Source organism: Cuculus canorus, chromosome 15 (genome assembly GCF_017976375.1).
Source record: "Cuculus canorus isolate bCucCan1 chromosome 15, bCucCan1.pri, whole genome shotgun sequence".
Classification (NCBI taxonomy): Eukaryota; Metazoa; Chordata; class Aves; order Cuculiformes; family Cuculidae; genus Cuculus; species Cuculus canorus.
Window position 1 is genome coordinate 13,682,936 of NC_071415.1, and position 26,407 is coordinate 13,709,342.

Here is a 26,407-nt window from a genome sequence, read left to right on the forward strand (position 1 = left end):
CCCGAAGAGGCTGCTGTGCTAATACCTGTAAACTTAGTCTTTTCCTTTTATGCATTGCCTGGAGCGTTCAGTAAACTAATCCATAGTATTGAGGGAAAGCTTTAACTATTCAGTAGCTTTCTATCAGTAAGCTCAGCTCCATTAGAAAGCCCATAGCAATGCCTGCCCTCTCTGGACCTCTAAGGTCCCTTCCTTCCTTATTTTCTTCAGCACATTTCTTTTCTAAGGCCAGTGAAAAAAAAGTCTCAAATTAGTACCTTAAAAAGGTGGGAAATTAAGCAGATCATAGAATCTTGATTCCTTTATCTCGCTTAATTGAGGAGAAGTTTGCCAATAGTGATCTGGTATTTCCTAAAACAAGCGTACGTGAAGAACACTTTGAGCAACTTCAAAAGAGTTTTCAGGCTAGATCAGGAAAAGATAAAACCAGAAGTGGAAAGTTCTAATGCACTTTATAGCTCATTACTTACAGGAAGTACATTGTTGCTTTGGATACTAATGAATTCTGCAGGATGAGATTTCCAAAGGAAAAAAATGGCACTTTCTCTGTCTTAGAGGAAAGATCTCAGGGCTTTTTCAGTTACGATAGTTACACAGTGGATGGGTATGGTCATATCACCTGGAAAGATTCTACCTCTAGGAAAAGGCTTTTTAATGTTTCATTTGTGTACGCTATGGATTTTCTATAGCAACTTCCTTGTTTAGCTGTGGAAAGTGATTAAGGGAATGGTAAAAGTCTATCTTGTTTTCAGTTGCCCTCTTCTGCACCCTGGAAGGCGGAAATACTGTATTGCATATATCTAGATGCAGTGGGGACAGGAGGAGCACAGCTGTGTGACTAATGATGAACGTGTCAACATTGGTGCTGATGTCCTTAATCAAGTAGTGAGGCCAGCAAAGTGAGAATAGCAAAATGGATACTCAGATTTACCAGTGACACTTGTCAGGAAAGTTAATATTTGGCAGACTCTTAATTAACTCAACTGAAGAAGTAATCCTAAAATCCTGGATTTGGATGGGGGCCTGAATCCCAAGTTAGTGGATTTACTGTTAGTGAGTTGATGCTCTCAGGAGTATTGTGAAACAGGAATAGTTCATATTTGTAAAGCACCCAGAGATCCTACACATGACAACTGTTTTCTGCTATTTAAAGATCTCCCTGGTGCGAGCAGGCCCTTCGATGGTTGCGTCCCAGACGCAGCTTGTGGTTTCAAGTCCGGACGCGCTGGCCCCAAGCTAGCAGCAGCCAGTGTTGGGTGCACCTCTCTCATGTGTAGGGTGCTGCACACGTGCTGGTTACCTTCCTGTCCTCTACCACAGGGGATAGATCCGCATCCCAGCTCTTGCGGTTCACTCAGATCATAAGGACGCCTTTGCTGTGTGTCTCAGCGTGTTTTAGGCAGCAAGACATTGGCATCAGGTCTACAGCACATGTGTAGTGAAGTCTGAGCATTTTTTTTCCTTCGATATCAGCCAGATAGTTAAATATTGGATTATTGCTCTTTGTATTTTTAGGCATCCATACACTTCTAAACTTGTGGGCACTGGAAAGCTGTCTTTGAAAATCAGGAGGCGTTTGCTGTTGTGAAAGTTTCTACTCATGCTTGAAAGTGAGATTTGGACTTCTAAGTAACCAAAGATGCTGTTGCAAATGTCGGATGTCTCTCTGCTTCTCTATAAATCAACCTGCTTGGCCTGAACTGAATGTTTAAATAATAAACAGCTGAAGGACGGTCTGATAGTTTCTTTCGGAGTGTTTCCCTTATGGAGTGCTTGGGGTCACGTGGCATCTGCTCTGACTTTAAGGACCTGCTTTCTGGAGGCGTTTTTTTTTGCAATGCTGACAAACCCCACATTTTAATTAGCTGTTAAATAAGCCACTCAGTGGTAACTGTTCAGGACAGGGATTAGAAGAGTATTCTTACTGGGATACAAGATGTCTCTGTCCATATCCAGGGATAAAGGGCTGGAAAACTGTGTGGTGGAAGAGACTACTAATGTGATTTTCCACAACTTTCTTTGCAGCTGCATTTTTGAGGAGGGAGAGAGAGATGATGGCTGGGCTTGCAGTAACATGTTGTGCCGTCATAAATGCTACAGCCACCATCTGTTTCCAGCCCACGACTTGAAAGAAAACTGAGCAGTAATATCTCATAATTCACATGAGCATTTTACACTTGTGAACCCTTCCCAACCTTTGTCTAATAATGAGGGGAGTGCATGGTGCTAAGGTTTGTATTTTTCCTGTACATATTAGTGTTTATTTGTATGTCTCTTTCTGTTTTGTTGTGTTTTTTTGGTTTTTTTTTTCATGAGCCCATGAAAAAAATTTCTCTGAGAGGAAAATCAGACCAGTTCTACAGTGAAAAGAAACATAATAAAAGCAAAATCACAGTTCCATTGACCTTGCTGGCAAAATTCTCCAGGAGGAGGTGCATTTAACATTCCTCACTGTGTCTGTCTTGGTTACTTGCTTGAAAGAAAGAAAGACATTAGAAAGTGAAGAGGCAGGTTGCTGAACTGCCCTTTCCCTGCAGAAACAGAGCTGCTGGAATAGCTGGACATGCGCATTTTAAATCCTCACCATCAGATAGGATGGTAATGGTAGGCTGGATTTTAATGAAAACAAATTCTTCTGCTAATCTTGTCTTTGGGCTGGCCCTCCATGGGATTAAGCACCACCTGCTGTGCCAAAGACATGCTCAGGTTCGAGGCTGCTGGTGGGTGGGAAGAACACAAACATCTGAGAGTGACTGGTGAGCGATCTCAGTCTGTCCTGTTGCAGTGCCCTCAGGGAAGCCAAAGAGTTGAGATCATTCAGTTGGTGGAAATACTGCTCCCTTCCAGCCTGCAGAGCAAGGCTAACATCATTAAGGATTTCTGTTTGACTGTTCGAGGGCTGCTCTGCTGTTTCTCTGACCCTCCTCTTGTCTTTGGACCCAGTTTGCACACCTCCTCCTAGCTGAACTGGCTGAATGAACTCCTGCTCCCCTCTGGCCTTAGAAACAATGACTTTCATCAACTTGACCAGACCGCAGAGCAGTTTAAGGATGAAAGGGCTTCTCATTTTATATATCTCTCTGCTGCTAGAACTATAAATCCTTGATGGACTGAGTTTATAGCAAACTGCTACTGCAAGTAAGTGAATATTATTTTGTCATATGTATGCTCAAACTGTCCAATGTATTGCCAAAGAACTGAGCTGCTGATGGGCAACCAATTCAATCTTTTCTCATTTTATTTAAAAAATAATAAATATCAATCAAAGCAACTTATTTTGACATGAGCTACCTGTTGGGTGATCCTTGGTATTCTCCAAGATGCATCTGTAAGTGGAAGAAAGCTGCCAGCTGTTGACGGGTCTAGCAGGCGCAACGTGAAGTTCCACCAAGAAAAGGTTTGTGGGCTCTTTGGGACTGGGGACAGGTTAAGGGATACTCCCTTTTTTAGCTCTACTTGCTGTTCTGAGTGTGTTTGTTGAGGGAACAAGGGTGCATGGAGGCCACATCCAGCCATTCTGACCTCTGCTTGAATCAGTGACACAGCTTCATTGACCTGTATATGGCAGTGGTCCTTCTTCTGTCTGGCAGGTTGATCAAAGATGGATTGTTGGTGTATCTCTGGGATCCAGAAAGTGAGCCTGTGCCCGTTTTGGTGCCTTGTGATGGTAGATGAGCTGAAAAGAGATGGTAGATGAGCTAAAAAGAGATGGTAGATGAGCTAAAAAGAGATGGTAGGAACTCTTTGAGCTTACGGGGTCTGAATCACATGTATTTCTGTACCATTTTCTTACAGAGCGAACAGGCTTGGAAAGTTTATTTTTATTTTTTGCCCGGGCTAATTAATTATAGCTGGTGGTGTTGCGAGCTGTCGTATTAAATGGCCTTTCTCTGCTAACTCCTGTCGTGCTGGATTCAATTCCTGCTGCTTCCACCCCTTTGTCTGCAGTTTGCAGCCACATCTGAAGTGTCTGCCCTGCACACGTGCTGGCAGGAGCCTTCTCTCCACCAGCGCACACGTCGTGGCTTTGGTGTCTGTGGCGTTATAAGCGTCTTTTCTGATCCTTGTTTTTGCGTTGAGAGGGAGAGAGAGGGCACAGGAAGGGGAAAGGCAGGGAAGGCTTCTGAAATGAAATTCCCAGGAACGGGATTTGCACATTTTATGACCGTTCAGATGGAAATGCAACGAAGCTGAATTATTACTCCTTAATCCTGCTTTCTCACTTTCCTCTCAGCAGCCTCCTCCCTTCGGTCTTAGGTAATACAGAAGCTTATAAACAAATCCCACCACATGAAAAATAGCAAAAGGGGGGGGAAAGGGGACCTGGGTTGGGGCTGTGATGGATAGACAGGTGGAAGGCAGGCACCAGAAGGGAGGATGAATGGTAAAAGCCTTTGATGGAAACACTAAAGGTCTATTGAAAATCCAAGGGGTGGGGGGAGGGAGGAGAAAGAATAGCAGGAGGAGGGAAAGCAAGGGAGCCGTGCCCCCCTTCCCCCTCTCTCCCCCCTCCCGCCCTCTTTCTCAGGATGTTGAAAGTATTTGTCCTTCGTTACAAAATGATTGAACTGCCGCCAGGCCAGGCCACCCTTCCAGCCATTGCACTGGGAAACTGGCACTTCTGAAAGCCTCGTCGCCTCTCAAATTTTATAGCTTTCCCTTTTTTTGTAGGGGTTTTTGTGTTATGCCATTTGCAGGATGGTTTTCAGATTTGCCGCCTATCAAGGAAGCTATATTTTGTTGCTCTGACAAACACAGAATCCAGGTAATGGAAGTAAGAATTAAAAAAATAAAGGCTCATTTTTATCAGGACACTCAGCTGTCTGCCTTTTATTGAGTAGGAATTTCATGCATTTGGCATTCACGATCTTGCATTAATATTCCTTTGGTTTATCTCTAGTGCTTTTTGAAGGAGGAATTTCGTCCTGTAAATAAAGCTTCTTCTTTATTGATGTCTCTCTATGCAAAAAACCCAGTGCCTGTTCTTCATAGTCAGTGAAGATGATCCTGTTATATCATAATTGAAATGTTTTTTGCATCGGACAAATGCAGACAGCAGTGGGAAAAAATAATCTTTCCCCTTTTCAGAATAGTCCCTGAAGTTCTGCCATGGCTTTGTCCTGCGAGATCCTCAGATGGAAAGAACTACTGAAGATTCGTAGGAGATTGTTATTGCTGCCAGAGGCTGTATTTATGCCATGTATTTATATGTGTATGTATTTATATAAGCCTGATTGGAAGGACCGAAGCTGTGTATACGCTCAAGAATTAGCTCTGGGTGGCCGTGGATTCATCCTCTACTTTGTTAATCAGGGGGGGACCCAGAGCCATGGTGTCTGCTCAATGCCACCGGTGTGCCATTGCTGGGGTGTTGGAGAGGTCGGTGAGCTTGAGGTGCCCTGGCCGGGGGGGGGTGAGTGGGGTCCCGGCTGTACCCTGCGCAGGTACTGGCTTAGCTGGGCTCTGTGTGCTGGGTGGGTGTGTGTCTTCCCATGGGCTGCGTGGTCCTCAGCACAGCCCAAGGGCACTCCGAGTAAACAGTGCAATCAGCTGTCCGTTGCCTCCGAGATTAGATCCTGGGATTAGTCTTTGATGGGCTAGCTATGCTGTATAATTAAAATAGGTTTAGGGGAGCAAAGTGGCCCAGACCCACTGCAGCTGAAAGCGTCTCTCTCCACTGACATAACTTCGCGATAGCCCTTTCTCTCTGAATGTCTCCAGTGCCTGGTTATGGTCATTAATGTTTGCAATGCCCCAAGAGAGGTAACACCACCCTTATCCCCACCTCTGAAAGGAGAGAAAGGGTAAGTGATTTGCTCAAGGTTAGATGGGGAGTTGCTGGAGATGGAGCCTCAGTCACCTGCCCGCAAAGGAATTTGCTGCAGTGACCGAAGCAAACAGCCCCTGCTCCTGCAAAGCTGTACCGTGGCGTGGCATTTGCACTTTGTATCTGAGATTCTGTGTCTGGGAAGGTATCGCAGTTGTTGCAAACTAACTTTAAGCTCTTGAGTGTGGGTGAACACTTGTCATCATGCCAGGATGACACAAAGTCTAGAAATTACGATAGCAATTCAGGTCATGGTATAATGGAGGAAAAATGCTGCCTCAGGAGTGTCCTCGTGTCACTGCTGGTGATTTTTTAAGCTGCAGGACATGGATGTGGCAACGACCAGGTTATAGCTGATATGAATCACGCCTTGAAATAACACTTTCCTTCTTACATTGTGGAAATTGCAGAGGTATGGGAAGTAAGGGAAAATAGGATTTCCTTGGGGGGTTAAAGATTTTCCTTTAATCAGCTTTCATAATGTTAATTAAATGTTTGGAACAATGGCTTGGTCCTGGGATCCGCCTGCTCTTGCATAACTATCTCACAATACCATTTTCACTTTCATGTTTATTTGCCAGCTTGATTCAAAGCCAGAGCTGAGCAAGACTCCTGCACCAAGGAGCTACTTCAGTTCTGGGAAAGCTCAGCTCCTTCTCTTACCTCTCTTAAAATGAGAAGATCTAAACTCTCCCCTCCTGAGAAAGAGCAGCCTAGAGGGATGACAGCACTTTGTCCATCATCATTACCCCGTCTGCAAATGGGGTTAATAAAAACTTACATTTTGAGACTGGTACATACAAATACATACCCACCCGTATGGAGAAATGATTGTGTGTATAAAGATCGGTGCATGGATAGTTATATTCTCCGTAGATATATCTCAGTGCCGCTTGTTCCCTGAAGCTTTCACCCTTTCTGTAGTTTAGTTTCTATGTGTCCATGGGAGCCATTGTTTGTGGGCCTTTGAGCAATGGACTTAATATAACCGAAGCTTGTATCACACACACATGGAGCACTCAGAGCATGAGAAAATGTGGGGAATGATTCACAGGCAGGGGATGACATTGGTTTCCCCAGGGACTGCACCCCATGGGAGGCAGAACTGTGCTGGGCATATTTCTGCAGCCCAGGAGGTCCTCTTGGTTGCAGACTGTCTCTCCTGGTGGTCTAAGATATCTCTGCATGTCCCGGAGCTGCCCGAGCGGTGTGCTGGGGGCACCCACTGAACACACGCATGCAGGGGGGACACATGCACCCAGAGCCACAGCCTGGCCACCTTTGTTCTTCAAGTTAAAAAAGACTCTCTTCAAATATAAGGCTTTAAAACTTACAAGTATCAGACACTGTCAGAAAAAAAACTACCCACAACCTATTATATTTCAGGTCAAAGTGTTATCTAGCCTGAAATTTTTAAATATGTGCAAAATGCACTTTCTGCAGAGGGACCGTTAATCAGCTGCTGCAATAACTGCCTTTTTTAAGCTGCGAAGATGAAAACAAATAGCTGCGAATGCAGAGGCAGCTCCATTTTCCCATTGTACGGATGGCAGGTCTTGGTGCAGGAGGCCACTTATATCCACGCAGGCTCTTGCTTCCCTAGCAACATGTTAACATCTTTGCAAAAAGCTGTTTAAATACACCGAGCTGCTTGCCACGCAAGCTCTACATGGCAGTTTCCCTGTTGACACATGCTTTTGTCTGCTCTGTAAACATAAATGTGAGACGTTTTTTGTGTTACTTATTCCTGATTCATTGGTTCTAAATTAGTAGCTCCGAGGCACGTACCTTTAGTACAGGCAGGGAAGGGATTGCCTCTCTCCTCCCCACCTTAGGAAACTTTGACCTGCTAAGATCACAAACTGTAGGAAATCTCTGAGGCGAAGTCCCGGGTACCGCCAGCAGTAAAAACCTGGAGTAAACAGATTAGGTGTGTTTGAGAGAGATTTTCAGGGAGCTCAGACTATCTAGCTCGGTTTCCATGTACCACAGGCAAGATTAGTTTCAAGACTGATTTTGATAGTGTGGAGGCTTTTCCTTAACATAGGAATTGGCTGTGTAATTTATCTATCTATCCATCTATCTATGTATCTCGAATTTTTTCGGTTTGGCAGGAGGACATGAGAGATCGAAACTTCCTCTCCACACCCCTTTGATTAGCACAGGAGTGGCAGGAGGAATTTTTTCTCACTCGGTCATTCTGGGCAACCTTTGAGACCATTTTTTCCACCCTGCTCCCGTTAAAGAGCTGCAGAGGCCACGCGAGTGAGCCCCCAGCCAGCTGGGAGCCGTCAGCCGCCTTCAAAGCCTCAGCCAGCCCTTCCAGGATAAAAAATCCATGGTGAGGTGTGTAATGTGCTTGGTATCAGCCCTGTATCCCACGCAGTTCCTGTCACAGCAGGGGATGAAATTTTTTAAAAAACGGGAGTACAAAAGTTAAAACCAATTTCTTGGACTTTTAAGTCACTTTATGGAGCAGCCAAGGGGGTTGGAGTTTGCTCTTACTCATCTTTTACCAAAGGCTGCTGGCTGTAGGTTTTACCACTGTTTTGAACGAGTAGAGTGCAAAGCCCTGAGAGCCGAGCTGCTCCCTCCTGGATCCTCCCATGCAGATGGCAAAAGACATTGTTAATGTAGACACGAAAGAAGTGCAGAATCCTGTCTGCACATTTTGGGTTGAGGCAAATGAAAATTTTGTTGTCAGTCTGGCTTGGCATCACCTTTCCAATGCTCTTCTGTTTTCTCGCCCCGTGATTCATCTCTCCATTTCATTTCTCTTTTGTTTGTTCCATAATTGCTGGCTTAACCTGGAGGCACGAGGCTTCCTTGTGGAAACATCACCCTGCTGTCAATCAGCGAAGGAGAGGTGGTGCAGCTGGTACAGTCCTTCCTCCCTCTCAGGAGCGAGTGACTCATCTCCTGAATATGCAATATCATCCAGGACAGGAGCCAGGATCCTCAACAGGCACATGAATTCCAGCATCTCTGGAAACATTATTTCCACATTTTGGGCAGACGAAGAGACAGTAAGTAAATAAGCAAGCTGTGGCATTTGCAATCTTTGTCGTTTTATTTAAAGTGACTGCCCGTTCTCTAAGTGCTTGTGTGGGTATTTAAAATACAAAGAGAAAAGCACATATCCTTCATCTGATACTGCCCAAGGCAGCTTCATGGTATGGTCCATTTAGTGCCATTGAGCGGTCCATTGAACAGTTAAGAACCCACCAAACCCACTAACTGTCTGCTTTCCTCCTGAAAATTCACACAAACCAGCACATCCCAAACCCTCTCTGTCACCGGCTTCTCTATTTCTCCTTTGAAATAGTGTCAGTGCTGTCTCTTGGTCCCCCGTGGTGATGTTTCACATCACCCCAGCACAGGAGCAGCGAAGAGCGCCCAGGCTGCTTTTCTCAGCTGGATTCTTTTTCAAAAGAACCTTTCCTCTCCAAGGAAAAGGCCAGTTTCTCATGGTTGCTCCTGGGCTGCTGGTGGGACGTAGCCAGGGAATTAGGGAAGATTCACTAGGCAATCAGGTAGTCCACAATACAGCGTTTTATTACATCAAATGGTTTTCCTAAGCTCTTGTGTGCCGTGCTCATGATTTAGGAAAAAACTGCCCCCGAATGAATATATAATTGGATTTCACTGTTGGATGTGTGAGAAATACAATGGGAGAAGAACACTGTTCTGATCGAACAGAGAAGTTCTGGTTGGGAGATCTACAATATTGTTTTCTCTACTCTGTTTTTAATACCAGCAACTAAGAATTTTTCTGCTTTGTTTTTGTGCCAAGGTTATAGCTACACGTTAACCTTCATCAGTCCTTCTGGTGATAACGGTGAAAGTGAAATGCCATTAAAGTTATCTTCCTATATGTTTAAACCACTCTGGCACTTTTCCAGGCAGTATTTGTGCCCCTGTTTATACCAAAGACCCTGGTGACCCTAGAATACTTTTATTTACGACAGCATAAGCATAATTTCCATGGCAACGCGCTTTTCAAGCTGCAGATTGAGGATTGCAATTTCCTAAGCAATAGAAGAAACAGTGGTGGATTTTTTTCCTAAGCAGCTAGTAGCAACTTTCATGTGCAAAATGATCAGCAACGCCAAATCATTTAAGAGCTACATTATAATCAAGGTAATTTTAAAGCTCAGCATGGTTAGCCTGAAAATAAAAGAGAGTTAGATTCAGTTGTTTAGTGGAAATGAAGTTCATGCGATGATATCCGCACAGTGCTCTAGTAAATTGGCTTCAACTCGCTCTGTGATGCAGCTGAATGAGGAGCAGAGCAGTTTACTTCACTAGAACAACACATTATTTACAGGAAGACTACTACATAATTATAATCCTATATGGTTTTGGACAATGCTTTCCCATACTGGAGGAGATGACAAAGGCTTTTTGGAAATGGTCCAAGCTATCAACAAAGGAATGTTATTAACAGATGTATTGGTTGGCAGCTCATGTGAAATTGCACTTAGTGCTTTCTGCCTTCAGAGAGCACCAGGGTGGAGCTGATCCCCGAGGTGGAAAAGCCGCCTGTGCACACAACATATGCCAGCAGAGGCCTTCCCATTGTTGACGGTGTCGCAGACAGAAATACAGAACTGAGCCTATGGGGAAATGTCGCTCAGCGGTGTCACAGCATTGCTTCCCTCCCCAAAATCAATTTTCAGAAGTGGTATCACTCAAATAGGGACGCTGAGGTGCAGGAAGGTGCAATGGTTGTCCAAGGTTGCCACAGCTGACAGTCAGAGGTCCTCCCTGGAGTCCCAGGACATCACCCTGTCTACAAGGGGCCATGGCCCATTTGTCAGAACGAGGTGTTTGAAGGCTCAAGCCATCCCCTGCTCCACCAGCTTGGTGTCCAGCGCTGCTGGGGTCATTACTACTTGCTGGAGGACAGCACTTCTCACAGCTGCTCTTCTCATCATCTCTCACCGGCAGAAAATTTTCATTAAAAATACTGCTTTAAGGAGTTCGGAAAAAGATGAGGATTTTATTTTCTGTTGGATTGTCCATGAGAGCAATGAAGTCTTCCTTCATATCCAGGCAGGATTTGCTGCTCACCCGGCCAAGCCCAGGGTGGGTTTAGCAGAACTGATTCAAACCTCTCTATGTTATCAGCTGCTCATGTCTCCAATTGCTAAATTAGGCATTGATGGCCAGAGCGTCACTATAGAATTATCAAAGGTAAATTACCTAAGTCATGCTAGAAATTATTCCAAAGAAAATAGGATTCACTGTTGCTTTTTTCCCCAAAATTATTTGGGAGGAGGAGTAAAGAAATATTGAACTACATTCTGTAATGACAGAGAGACATTCCTATTTGATAAAAAACTGCATTCATACCAATTTGCTTTGGGCCTCCGATATTTTTTTGTGCTGGTTTTGAAATCATTAGGACAGGAAAAGGCACCTCCAAGTTTAGGAGACTCTCATGTCTTACAAGGTACGGTTGGTCATTAACTCCCCTGAGGGGAGCTGAGTAAACACTACTTTTAAGCACCGGATTTTCCATACCAGAGACCAGTTAATTTAGCATTCTGGGATGTTACGTAGTGGCCCAAGCACACCACAGAGCTCAATGTCAAAGCTTTCAGGACATCAAGAACTGCAAGGAACCTTTAACTAAAGCCACTGCATACTAATGTGCAAGACCAACCGTAGCACCCAAACATCTTCCTCCCTTTCCAGTTAGTTGTCAGGCTTGATTTGGAGTTCAAGTACCTGGGTCAGGAAATCATGGAACCACTAAATATGTTCTACCCTAGGGAAAGTTCTCACCCTCATGTTGGCTGGTGATGGAAGAGGAGGAAGGTTTTTCAGCTTGCTCTTATGGTTTCAGACTTGAACTTGGAACTGTTTGTTTTTGCTACGCCACCCCTTCCGCCCTGGTTAATAGTCAACTTTGAAACCCGGCTTTATGTCCCATGTGTTTGATTTACATTTCAAATGCAGGGCCAGCAGGGCAGGCTGTCTAAATCACTTGTCAGCACAAGGGAAGGAGGTGGCACAGTGGGAGGAAAAAGTGAGATGCGGCGACGGCCCAGTATAAACGCTCCGGCAGCTGGGCAATGCTGTTACTGGGAGAGGCTCCAGCAAGCAACGACTGCTCACCTTGCTCAGAGGTTGAGGTCTAACCCAGGCAACACACAGGGACCAGCTTGTCTCCTTTGATTTACGCTTGATTCCTCCAACACTACAACCCTGCATCCTGTTTTCCTTATCCACTGCAGCTGTATGTGGTGGTGAGGGCTTGAAAAGACCTAGCGAGAGGAGTTTCTTTTGAAACCAAAAATAGCCCATCACGACTTTTTTTTTTTCTTTTGGTCAGCATGTTGCAATCTTAAATATATCACCAATCTGTCGCTGAATTGACATACAGGAAACCTATCTAATCGTGAGTTGGAGGGCACAGGGCAGGGCGAGTTCACCAGCCACGCTTGAAAAACGTTTAGCTGGAAATATAATTTTCAGCTGCTCTTTGATGAGGTAACATCAAGGAGCAAAGTGACGGCACACACCGCACAGGCCAACACCAAAGGGGTTGCAGGGCCAGTCAATGCCGCATTGAGGAAAGGGGAAAACATTTGCAAAATCAGTCAAAAAATGAATTAGATCTGTTTTAAAGCAATTACTTTCCAGGCTATTTATTCTGAATGACACAAATATGATTGACCCACCCTTAGAGACCTTCATAGGCTTGATCTGATGGATGTGCTGATGCTGCCTGGAGTCATGCACGTTGTGTGTTTTGACAGCTCACGAGCAGAGTGTTGCTGGCTACAGCGCAGTGCCCTGACGCATTTGTACGACAGGATAACGTCCTTCCTAAAATAAACACAGGATCCTCGGGTTGCAGAAGGAACAACCCCTCATGTGGATGGTAGATGGTGGAGCCAACGTGGAGCCACAAGCCCAGCACCGTCAGATGCCATTGTGCCTCTGCAGAGAGCCCGCACTTGCCACAGCTTCACAAGGTTTTACTGGAAAAAGATACATCTGCTTCTTGTGAGCATGTTAAAAACTACCTGCCAGGTTCAGCCAATGTAAATCCTCATAAATTCATTCACCAGCTTTATTCCCGGAGAACTTCTTCTTAATGCTCTGTTTCTTCATAGCTGCAATTTCTCTCAGTTTATTTTAACAACGGTGCCTTGCTCTACTTTCACCACACACGTACTCTATATTGCTAAAAAGGTACCGATGAACGTGAACTGTATTACCAGAAATCACATTCCTGTTCCTGTTTCTTGGCTTGTTTCTCCTTCATTTCCCAGTACCTTCCTATTTTAAGACTGCATGCATGACATACCTGTCAGCTAGATCCACTCAAATATTTGTCCAGTAATTTAATCGTTGAATTTCATGGTAGGTTGCTAACTACGTTGATGATTTTCTCCTCCTTCGCATAGCTTGGGTTGCAGTGCGTCAGGGAGCTGGAAGGCTGCAGGTTCAAACTCAATAAACTTTATAAACTGTAAAGAATTTCTTTTTTCCCTCGCAGCCCTGAGGTCTATGATGTGCCTCACCGGCACGCTGCGCTGAAGGGGAAAGTGCCTGAGGCTGCCGACACTTGGGCATCACTGTGGGGCTACCTCCGGCCCATGCCGAGGGAAAAGGAAGCGGAAGAGGGGCAGAGTCCACCGAAACAGAAAGTGAGGGCTTATCGCCTTAAATTTCACAGGAGACCCTCCTTCCCCCCAACCTCCTGTCTAAAGCCAGTCGTTCAGAAGAGAGAAATGCAGTCTTCTACAGGAGATTGTTCCCCATAAAACAAGCTCTTTTTTAAGCCAATCCCAGCTTCCAGGCTAGAAGAACCTTAGGAGCCACACTGGACCATTAGACTATGCTTTTGAAGTCTACCATGGTCTCATGCTGGAGCACTCCCACCCAGAACAAGCTCCTGAGCCCCTCAAAGCATCGTCCTGTCTACCCCAGGGCTGATAAGCCCCAGAGCCTTGTGGTTTGGCCAGTCAGCCCTTTGCTCACCTCAAAATAGGGCCTCAAAGAAAGGGAGGAGTGAGAAGTGTTACCCTTTTATAGTGTAACAGCTCAGCAATATGTTCCCGGGGGCGAGGCAATGCTCCACACTCCGTGGTTTCAAAGGAATTTTTTTTTTTTAAAAAAAGATGAGGAATGAAGAACTAACTCGATACACCCTGTAGGTAGGTTCTGGCTTCCCCAGGAGGATGATAGTGTAAACTTCCAAACAGTATCTGTTTAATGTGTTAGCTTTCTCTTTTTCTTATTCCTCCTCCTCAAATGTGAAACCACTGCTTCTTTAGCAGATAGTGCTCTGCCTCGACAGGATGGGAGAGATGTATACGTATAGATAGAGATACCCTATCATCTACTTCCATTAATACATATTAAGCATAGGGACAGGAATGATAATCTTACTCTGTTGCATCCTCTGCTCAGTCTCCAAGAATCCTGTTACTCAATGTTGGAAACATCCTTTGGAGGTAAATGAATGCAGCTGCCCCCCACTCATTCCTGGCTCTGGAAGTGGCAGCGCGCTTAGAGGCACACTTACTCGCAGGCATGGATTTTAGCTACAGCAATTCTGCACTTCACATGCGTGTGCTTAGGGCTTTGCTGGATGGGCTGAGCAGGTGTGCTTGATATCTTGCAGGTATAGGGTAGGAAGGCAGAGAGAGATTAAGGATCTTATCAAGTTCCCAGGAAAGTTCAGTAGAGAGTTTCATTGGTTTCTGGGGAAGAGAAGCCATCCCTAAATAGTTTGCGCAGCTGGGAAAGGAGCCCAGGAGATCCTAGTGTCCCTCTAACCATTAGGCTACACTTCTCCTCGAAGACAAGTGGGACATGGGGGAATTTATATGACTGTGCATGCTGCTCCAAAAAGAAGCAATATTCTTCTGTAGTAATTAATGTAAAACTATAAGAATTACACAATAATATAATTAATCATCAGTAAACTCTGCAGAAAGGCTGCATTAAATTTAAGTGCAAGGCTGGAGACTATGCCTTTCAGAATACCTTGGCAGTTGTACCAAAACAGCAGATAAGAGGAGATTGATACCACCTTGTCAGAAGTGTGGGTTTTTTTTTCCCCCCTGTAGTACCCATACTTAGTTGAAATTCCAAAAGTGATTGCATTTTACTTGGGTATATCTCCTGCTGAAGTGGTACAAGATGTATTAGGAAATAACTTCAAATTTATTGAAATTCAAAGCATTTCTAGTCTATCAGTAACCTCAAGCAGTTCGTGTTAATTGCTGAAGTAATACTGCCTTCGCTTCCCAAACAGCATTGGCTGATGTTAGCGAAGCTAGGAATAGGAAAATATTTCTAGTCTGGAACATCTACTCTTAAGACTTCTGTAGATGCAGTCAGAGTAGGTAGCTCAGTGTGTCATGGTTTTCTCAAAGCTCTCTGAAAAAAAATTGTAATAATAATTGCAGTATATTAGTTAGTCCTCAGGGATAGCTCCATTTTCCATGCATGTAACCTTTACCGCTTTGGGATGCAAGCTATTTGTTTTGGCAGCATGAAACAGCCCATAACTTTACCATGATAACCATTTTTAGTTTAGGCTGTAGATTTTTCTTTCTTTTTCAGGTCCATCAGTCCTGAGAAGTCAAATTCCTGATTTTATCTTGCACCACCCACCCTCTTCACTTATAAAAGGGACCTCAGAACAATCCCTTATCCTCTTGCCTTACACTCTGGTTCTCTCTTGCCTCATTCTCAGAGAGATTCATATTTCTGTTTCACTACGTCTGTGTTAAATACTTCCATCCCTGAAATTTCTGGACGCTGAGGTTGGGATGTCCCATATTTCGGGATGTCCCTTGCTATGACATCTGAAATACCTTTGTTGAATTTACAATTTTAAGAACAAAAACCCCAACCCAGAAGCAGTTTTCCTGCCCGGCAGCTCTAAGTATTACATGTAAATTTGGGTTGTTAGTTATTGCATAATTCTTGGAAAGAGAGATTCTGTTCTTTGGACTTAACAAAGCCGTTGATAATGGGTGTGTGCATGAGAAAAGAAAGCAGCTCTTTCCCCCATTCTTTCCCATTGCTTTCAGAGGGAAAAATAACAAAAGCATCTCTGTAGGAAAAATCAGTCTAGCTGGCAGTAGTCTGCCATGCAGCAGGTTCATTCAGGCTATTTTCTTTTTTTCAGATGTCCAGCAAGCAAATATAGCATATTTCTGAAAAATAGCCATATTGACGAGGATGGTGGGACTGATGCAGAGCATATGCAAAGAGGAGAGCGAGACTTGAGTACCTGGTGAGAGCTCTCAGCTGATTTTGATCATCATCCTGGAGGCAGCTGTAGGGAGGCTGTAATTAAATCTTAGCAGGACAAGAAGCTATTCCATGTTGTACCAGAACCAAGTGCAGGTCAGAATCTGCATAAGGCAGCAATGGCGTAAAGCTTCCGTCTTTGCCCTGTTCCCTGTGAGGTGCAGAGCTTTTTCACTGTGTGCTCTCAGCAGCTGCCCAAGTGCAATCAGTTGTGAGCAAACCCAGTGATAGAGGGCAGAATTATGTTGAAGAATTGTCTTAAGAGTGCAGGGAAAGCAGGAATTCAAGAGACTCTGAAAAAAATGCCTCTTCTAAAACATGTATTTCTTCACCAGAGTTTTAGGTGAAGGAACAGACTGATGTTGATGGTTTCTTGCTTCCCACAGCGTAAAACACTGTTCCGTTACATTCATCCCAAATCATCTCTGTGTCTAATTCCTTCTTGAAGCTATCAGGGAAAGACACGTTGGCCCGTTATGCAGAGTTAGCAGGGATTATTTGGTTTATCACAGTCAGTTTTCCTACACTCCAGAGCCACTCTTACTCCCAGCCAGATGTTAAAAGGTGGATCGGGCATCTGTGTGGTGCTGCACCAGACCCTCTGCGCCTTTGCTGACAAATACCTGCAAAAACAAGTTTTATCCACTTGGCTTGTCACATGAAGCATGCAATTCATAGGCTGGATTCAGCTAGGATTCCCCGCTGGCCATCTGCGGTGGGTAGTCAGTGACTTTTCTGGGCTTTGAACCTCTGCCTCCTCGAGGGACTCATGCAATTGCCTGTTTTGCTGACAATCAAGATTGCTCAACTATGCCCCTTTTTGGGAACTGAGGTATAGATATACTTAAGTAGCGTTACTGATTTATTGCCATGATTAGGAACTGAAGAACTTTAAAATAATTATTAATAATATGTTATTAGTAGTCTATTTCATATTTTAATGCGCAAATACATGTATTAATGAGTTAATGTTAATTTCTAGCTAATCGGCATCAGGTTTCTTTTCTTATGGGCTTCGTTCTATTGAAAACACTACTGCTCCTGGGAGTTATGTTTGGAATTACCATTGTTTTCAGCATCCCAGTCTGAGGAAGTGTTGGACTGATCTCTCCGAGCCATCGCTGGAAGGCATCCTGTGTCATTTGAAGGCGGATTACTGAGTGAGCACAAATGCCACATCACAGGCTTCGCTGTGTGTCAAGGGAATGGTTTCCACCACACGCGCGTTGGCAGAGTGGCTATTAGCCTGAGAAGGGTTGGTGTAAACCCTCGTCCTGGCCACAGCGACACAGAGCAGCAGAGGCAGCCGGCAGCTGATTTCTGCACAGCGGAGCAGCTGGTTTTGGGGCTGCCCTCCCATTTCCTTAGTTTCCTATGGCCTGCTTTAGTGCCTGCCCCTCCGCTCCTCTCTTGATTGTTTCTTTCCTCTTCGGGAAGAGTATATTTTGCCCCTAATATTTAGAAATTACTCCAGTTTTACTTACATCTGTCATTTCCTATCCCCATGGTTACTCCTAATTCAACACTGTAAAGAATTTGCCTTCTTGATGATGTCTAGGAAACCTTTTTGTTTAAATCTGCTCTGCCAACCCACTGACATAACCTAAGCTCTGAGGTATCTGTTTCCTTGCACACAGGTGTCATTCCTCTGGATCTCTTCAGTTCTACTGCTAAACTGTGTTCCATTTATTCTGGTTATCTAGAAGTCCTCCCTACCCCTCCAGCCCAGTCTACCTTTCATCCATCTGGAAGACTGCTGCTAGGCAATGTTATCTTGTTCTAATTTGTAAGAAATAATTGATTTATCGCTGCTACATACCTTTCCCGATTTTTCTGGGCATGGCAGAAATAACAGGCTGTTCTTAGTCTTAAAGAACTTAATGTAAATTGCATTCACATACAACATAGCGATAAGGGGACCTGAGCTCAAAGGAAGCTGCATCATATCTTAACTCTCTGGAGTTTTCAGGGGTTTATTTTAATAATATCCTGACTTTAGCATATACAATCCACAGTATTTGCCAAGCTTAAAACAACAGCCACAGGAGGATCCTGTCGTACGTTTTGCAACCAGTTCTCACATCAACAGAGCGCTGATCCTGCACGGAATTCATTCCACATTTTATTCATTATCTGAGCGAGTTATCAAGACAGCTCTCTGCCTGGCTGGAGGTACCAACATAGTGCAGACAGATTTTTTCCCACAGAACTCTCCAAACTGATACTGTCAGCATAGCTATATTTAATGGACTCTACCCATGCAGTCAGTCTCTCAGTGCAGAAGAAATAGTTTACAGTCTCTGAAACCCTATACTCCTCTCTGCCATGGAGCAGGAAAAAGTAACATCTACCGCCATTCCTTTTGCTGGATCCAGGGGGAAGGGAAAGCTAATAAGACAATGAGGACATTGAAAACAATATTATAAGAGGCAGAGCAAGCAAAAAAAGAAAATAAGAAAAATCAGTAGTCAACATCTGCAAGTGATCTTTAACCACAGCTAAAGACTGCTTTTAAATTCACGTATGTCATGCCCTACTTACCTTTGCTTTAGGCTTAGTATTAGCTTAGAAATAACCCGTGATCCTCGTATATAATTTCTATTCCTGAATGAAGAGGAAGGAGAAAGACTGTTGCATGCAAAGAGGTTAAGTTAAATGCTTTAAGGAAGAAAATAACTGACATTTGGTGAAGATAACGCAGGGCAGCTTTATGTGCCCTCTGAGTTTTCTGTGGTGTCCCTCTGCAGCATGCCTGAGAGAGCTTTGTGCCACGTGCATTAAGGTAAAGGTCATCTGTCCGAAAGTGATTTCTATGAAATAAAATTGCCTGTTTCCCAATTTTGAAAAGGTCCAGTTCATGAATATGGCAGAGAAATGTCATTACACACTGATCAGGGGACTGAAGTAAGCAGCGGGGTAATGGTGTGACCTTCCCTTCACATCTGAGGGAAAAGCCTCTCAGGGTGTGGAAGAGGGGCTGGTGAGTGATGTCTGTGACACCTGGGGCCGGGGTATGGCTCTGCTCAGCACTACCCATCACAGAAGCACCATGGCAGGGAAATAGTCGTTTTAGTTATCCTGTCTGTCAGGATTTAGCATTGGAAAAATGACACCGATGGAAAAAAAAATGAGCAGAGGACACAACCCAGCCCGTGCAGCAGCAACAGGAGGGATGGAGAACACCTTGCCTGGGAATGAGCAGCAGCACAGCTGGGATGGGCAGCTCATCACAATTGAAACTGCAACACGGCCGTGGCAGGAAGGAGGCTACGAGCTTATATGAGACATCTTTCGTCTAACTCCAAAGCCCTATTTTCAGTGTCTGGTTCTTAGAAGCGTCTCTGAGCTGGGAAGTGAGGAGGTCTTAAAATACAAATATTTAAAGACTACCTTATGGCTCAAAGCTTAAGGACCAATGTTCATTACCTCTTCCCATGCTCTGTTTGGTATGTGTGCATGTCCCTTTTTTAAAGTCATAAGCTATATCAATTTTAATTGCCCAGCTCAAGATTTGCCCTTTTTCAAGGCACAGGTATAAAGTTGTCTGCTCTTGTGACACACTTTAATTCTCAATTCTTCAGTTAGACTGGAAAAAATCCAGAGTTTTCTTGCCCGCTATGTCCTCCTCCTCCCCCTTTATAAAAAATAAAATACTAAATGTGCACGTTATAAATAACACAAGTTATCTAACATTTCACCATATAAGGAATGAGCAGAACTGGAAATGCTGATTTCTTTTTTGCCTTTAGCATTCAAATTAAATGGACAATGTAGCAAGTTGAATATTCCCAGCAGAATTGGTTTATGTGTACTTCTGGTGTTCTTGTGTCTTGCTCTGAGCTTTGTCGGTCCATTTGCTGGTGGTATTTCTACAGCCAAGAGTCTTAAGTTTGACATTATTTTACCTGGACATGTTGGTGTCTGTCCAATTCGAAAGCAAGAGAAACAGGGGTCGTCCACTCTTTGTTTCACATCCCGTGCAGGGGTAGGGAACATGTAGAAAGGAACGGTTTGTTAAAGCTTATGGGATGTATATCTACTCACCAAAGACTATCACAAGCTTGGTAATATCTTCAGTGCTGTCTTTAGCCAGAGAACAGATTTTTTGAGGGCAAGCACAGGCAGTTAGATCTGTTGTCAAATAGATTAATCTTGGGGTGAGGGCTGAAGCCGATCTAGGGCTAAAATTTGAGTCTGAAGTAATTGCTTGGTTTCACTGTTTTTTTCCACATTAAATAAGGGTATCCTTCCAGACCCCCTTTTCCCAACGAAGAGGAGCTGATTCAGTTCTGGCAAGCAGTCCCCTTCTCTCTGTGCTTCTCCTCTGAAGCCTCATCATATGGAATTAAAGAAGGGGAAGAATATAGGAAGCTGTGCTGAGCTTCTCTCTCTCTCTCATACAGGGCGATATCAGCTACTGAAAAGCAGTTTTGTATCCCCTGGTAACACCAGGCTCAAGAAATATTTAACAAATGGAGAATCTGGCTACCTGGTTATTAACAGCCCGGCACTCATTTCCACTTATCTCCTACCCTATTTGCTCACAGCCAGCTATGAAAACATTTCTGCAGGTAACTGAAAATAATGGAAAAAATCACTGATTTTGGAAGCAAAGTGAGTTAAAGCATTGAACTGCAGAAGATGTTCTTTATGCATGTAACAGCATAAGGAAACTGTGGGAAGCTAATTTGCAAGCCTGTTTACTGAATACCTGGAACAACTCCCATTTCCCACTTAAATTATCTACAGGAAGCCAAGTGTCTAATTTTCTTCTCCAGTACCTGCTTGTTCCACTCATTTATGTTCTTACCCTCATGCATTTTCGTAGACCATCCCTCCAGGCATTTCAGATGTTTATTGCAGTACCTATAGTCTGTAGTAGCCTCTCCAGGGAAAAATAACTGCAGACTGCTAGCAGGCTGGTCTGGCTGGCTTTGTACCTGCTTTGCACTTCATGGGCACAAGCAGCTATCTGGAGTTCAGGAGAACAGCAGGTCAAATTTATAACAGCCAACAAATCCCTGGGCTAAAACCAATACGCAGTGCTTGCAAAAGCAGAGACTTGAAGGAACAGCCTCCTTTTTGCATTTAATACTGAACCTGTTCTGTAAGCAGAAATGCCTTGATATCCAGAGTCAGAGAAAACGGTATCTAAGTAATGGATAAAGTATTGGATAGTTGTGTAATAGTAGTATTTAATGTAATCCCTTCCACACATACCAGCATCTCAAAGCTTCTTTCCAACCTCATCTGTTCAGGGCTAACCTAAGTTGTGAAGAAAGCTTCCTGTGTCACAAATTTTTACCCTCTCTCCTTGGAAAAAGAGAGGACGTGGCTTAGGATAAGAGAATTGCTCATGGAAAATGTTCTCATTTTAGTCCCTGTGCCCTGGTCTCATGAGCCTATGAGCTTGAGAGCTCAGCAGTGCTTCTCTAACCAATTATGAGCTATGTTAACATTGCTGCTTGCATTTCCAGAGGTAGGTTTCTCAATGGAAAATTGTGACAAGTATCAATAAATGATGACAGTTTTGAGAGCACTGGGCCAAGGTTTCTTCTTGCCTATGGATGTAATTACATAATGGTTCTTCGTCATCTGTGGCCTTTCTGAAACAAGAGTTAACTTGGAATATGCTTATTATATGGGCAGTGGAAGGGAAATGTCTCTTATTTAGCTGCTGAAAACTCGTTTGCTTAGGAGTAAGGTTTGCTTAGGAGTAAGATTTGCAATGGCATGAAGCATGTCGAGCAGTACTTTAAACACATTCTCCAGCCACTGCTGGTAGGATACTCTCAGCAGCCTGCCGGCCCCTCTGAAGAAAGGCAGGCTTTTCAATAGAATGATAAATGCCAGCTCACCCTCATACATTTTATGCATTTGTTTGTTTGCTACAGACAAGAAAAGAAAATGGCTTTATTCTTTTCTCCCTCTCCCTCCAGAGAGGTCAGGATTTATCCCTGAATGATTACATGATCTGTTTCATACTAATTAAATAGAAAGTGAGTAAGAACTATCGTTACGGAGTCCTTAAGCCCAGAGGTCTTATTTTACATTTCAGTACCAGACTGAAGGAAATTGAAAACATTATTCCTTAGAGAACTGAGATATAAAAACACTGGGAAACACTAATGTAAGCAGAGCACACAGAAATATCTTTCATTTATGTTCCCATTTGTTAAAACAAAATGGTACTTTTTTAAGCAAATGATGAAAATTGAATACTTTCCTCTCAGTAGGAATATCACTGCTCTCAGTCCTATAGCCCGAATGGCCATATTCACATTGACCCCGGAAAACATCCTTTACAATACAATAGAGTCAGGATTTGTCCCAGTAGGTGACCTGTCTCCTTAAAGCCATTGCAATTTGCTCAACGCTCTTCTTTAAAATAATCATTTAAATTAGGGTTGGATGAAAGAACTGTCATTCTTTGAGCATCAACGTTTGATCTGCTGTTTTGACTCTTTCAGGCATACATCATTATGTCTTCCTCAAATATCATACATAGTGAATGAAATGCCGAACCAGTAGTTAAAAACGACGTATTTTTAAATCAATGCTGAACACTAAGTAGTTCAATGGAGTTCTGATACTTCCCCTCCCCCCAACCCCAACAGCTAGCAACCTGGAGCCTGCAGCTGCTTCTTTGCTTCCACAATGATTTAGGATTCATTTTCCAGGCTTTATTACATTACATGATCTCACCCTCCCCGTTCTCCAGGTGGATGAAAACATGTTAATTGAAACGGTCTTCCCGTGAAGCCGCAGAACTCAGTTTGGTGGAGGAAGAAGAGGGCATAGGTGCTAAATGTTTCTAGGACTAAATCACCGAGCTCTTAATACTACTACTAAATTAAATTACAGTTCTTATGGAACCTGCCTGGAGAGAACAATTTTAAAGCAAGGATCGTAGTAAGACTGGTAATCAATTGAAGGAAACCTTGTGGTCAATCAAAGTACTGCTGGAGAAGATGAACTGTGGAGTGACTGTGTCTTTAATTGGGTTGGGTACAGTTATAAGTGAAATCCTTGTCTTATCTAAGGTCTAAGTTGACATATACGAACAAGTGATTCAGTGGAACGTGTGGGGGGAAGGCAGCAACAACCCATGGATGTTACACGAAATAGCCAAACCCATTTCTCCTAGTGACATTAAATAAAGACTGGAAAGATTCTTCCTCCAGTGGATGGTCTCAGTGAGCTTTGGGATATCAGTGCAGTCACCCGTATCATATCCGCAGAGCAAACCGAGGGTGTTTTCAACAATAACACAGAGTCAAATGAGGCCATTACTGCAAAATTTCAGAAACTTTGGAAAACTAGACGGCGTGAATGTCCTCCCTCCAAATGTGGGAAACACTAGCACAGCCATCCTATCCTCCATGACACCTTCTTGGAGGATTGTGAATGTACCTATCAAAATCCCTTCAATTTCATGGTTTTTCACTGGCTACTGATACCAATGAAGTGCTTCAGGAATCTCTCCATGCCCAAAGCAGCTGTTTTGCACCTGGTTTTATGGGAAACTGTGAAACGAGATTTTCTCAAGATTTTTGGGGGGTTGAGAGTGGGACAATACCCGATGAATTTTAAACAACTATATGAAGCTTCATTACTCGAGAGAAATCATACGTGCTGCAAGAATTCATTACTAGCAGTACAATGAACCTCACGTTTCATGTTTTGATCTTTCACTGATTTCCAATAAATATTTTTAATCAGAAAGGCTGACTACAGTGACTAATCTTGGAAAAATCTTTCATGCCACATGTAAGCCACAAAAGATTTGCCTTTCTGTACATCAATAACTCACAGAGAACAAACATATTACTATAAATTGATTTTCAGTTATACAAAATACCGTGCTGAGGCTGCTGGAGATTTTTCCATCAAGATGGAAGCTGGATAGTTAGTTGAATGCTTTTATTAGTATCTGCTTCAGTTACATTTCCATTTTCTGTTCGAAAACTGATATTTTTTTGGCTGAAAGTTCTTCCCTCCTCCAGTTCCCAGTGCAAAAATGTCCAGCCATTTTCTACTAAACAGGTTTTTGGCTTTCAGGTTTCCAGGAAACAAGGCAGATATATCCACTGCATCCCTTGTCAAAGCCTCTTGATTTTACTACAGCACTGGGTAGATTCACAGCTCAGTAAAACAATAGTGTGCAATGCATGCCGGCAGATATGCAGGAAAATCATGTCTCTGCTCCCACAGCTTGCAGTGTGCAGAGAAGAAAAGGAGAGGAAGGAGAAAGAGGAAAGATGCGCTTAAGCAGACCCTTAGTTATATTTTATGAGCCCTGTCATTCTTCCCTGCATAAAAGCTCCAGTGAAAACCTATGCCGGGGAGTGAAATTTGGAAGAAGGTATTATGGGTGAGGTAGGAAGGAAGAATGGTGGAAAAATAATGGTAGAAACGAGAGAAGAAAATATACGAAGGGGAAGAAAACTGATAGAGAGAGAAGGGAGATCAGAAGAGGGCAACCCCCCCCCCCTCTAAAAGTGAGGAGGGTGATAGCAGGTAGTGGGGGACTTGAACAGTAAGAAGGGGGAGGACAGAGGGGACCCCACCGTCAGTGTCACTACAAACAAGGAGAGCAAAGCCTGGATTTTCAGAGCTGAGGAGGTGGCAGGGGACCAGGGCTGTGCTTGTCCTCATTGCTGCTGCTTTTCCATGTGTGTATTCACCCAGTCTTACGTTCCATCCAGGTTTCTCTAGGACAAGAAGGTAGGAACTAGAAGGCTGCGAGTTTTCACTCCCCCCACCTGCTGCGGGGACAGCCGTGTTGATCCCAGGGCTTTTGGCCCTGTGGCAGATCAGCGATGGGGTGTCTGGGAGCTCTCAGTGGGTTCCCTGTGGGCAGCAGAGTACACCGTATGCTGCGATTAAACTGGTGGCTGCAGATGAAGTATTTACTGCAGTGAAAAAAGATATACAGATGCATTTCATTCTTCTACTATTAAATGGGTAACAGACAGCACGGCTGAGCGAGCCAGGCGATCCTATTACATTTGAAAAGGTAGCTCTAAGGATTCATCTTCCCCACACTCCATACTCCCATATGTTGTGTGAATGAGATGGCTTTACTGAAGCTACTATCTCCTATAGGCAAGATGGGTATATTCCAGGAAAGCTATTAAGTAAAATGACTAAGTCTGATGTTGGTGATATTTTCCTCCCCACCCTTAAAAGCAAACTAACTTTCTTCCCTCTGTCTGTATTAGCACACATAAAAATGTTACTGATATGAATTATATAAATCCACCAGAGAGGCTGTTCTGCAGTAGCAGAGGATAGGGAGGCTCTGTTGTAACACAAAAGCACATCACGGATGGATGAATGAATATAACAGAACAACAGAAAATCACTCACAGGCCAGATAAATATGCAGACCGTAATTTATTCATATTTGCTTAGGTTTCTCTTCTGATTCTGACTAGACATAAATTAGAAAACCAGTTCAGTTCATGGATCCCGGGGAGAACTGCACCTTAAAAATTGATGACAGAAGTGCCTTCTCTTCAGCAATGCTGACTGGCTTCAGGAATAGCGACAGGCATCTTGTGGTGAAGGGCATCCAAGCAGTGGAAGATGTCATCACCCCCCTGGTGGGAGGAGGTAGCACTGTTGCTCAAGTAGTCCCCAAAACTCCAGTGCCTTCCTTTATCGCCTTGATCATACTGATATGCCTCAGACATGATGAAGCAGTGAAGTGAGGTAAAAAAGAAGGCAATGGGAAAACCCTCAGCTGACAGGTCCTGAGGTGCTTTGAGTGTAGAGACCCCAGATCTTCAACATCCCCTGGCAGAGCACAGCCAGCCTGACAAGACTTTTACAGGCAATAGAGTGGAGAAAAGCTCCATCCCAGGAGGGTGTTTGAGCAGGGTGCCTCGGTGCTCCTTGCAAGAGGAAGGAGAAATGCCAGGGATGTTCCTTGGAGCAACGATAAGCCAAGTAACAGAAACATCTGGTTTTAAGCCATCTGCTCGAAGCAGGTTATGGGAAAAGGAGCAGCCCAGGCTCTTGCCAGCGTTCTCTCTGATAAGTCATTGAATGGTTCCCCAGCTGTCCCCAAGTCACATTCACTCAAACACCGCTTAGACACACCATTAAGGTCTGTTCATCAATAAACATCTCCCTCCTCAGAAGGAAGCAGAGCCCACCCAAGTCTGGCCAGACAGTGAAAATTTACTCTGTGTTTGGCTGTCTGAGTCAGATACAAGAAAAAAAATCACTGTATGCAAGAAAGTCCTTTTTGTCTCGCGTGTGGGGGTGAGGGGGCCCTGCTGGCAT

General features: G+C 43.8%; 1 protein-coding gene across 1 annotated transcript in view; it reads left to right on the top strand.

Moving 5' to 3' along the window:
- Positions 1 to 4,297, top strand: part of PDGFA (platelet derived growth factor subunit A) — a 36,390-nt gene extending 32,093 nt beyond the window's left edge. The window contains exon 7 of the mRNA XM_054080411.1: positions 2,026 to 4,297. The gene's annotated coding sequence lies outside the window, so the exon portion shown is untranslated. The remainder of the gene's footprint in view (positions 1 to 2,025) is intronic.
- Positions 4,298 to 26,407: the final 22,110 nt, after the last annotated feature.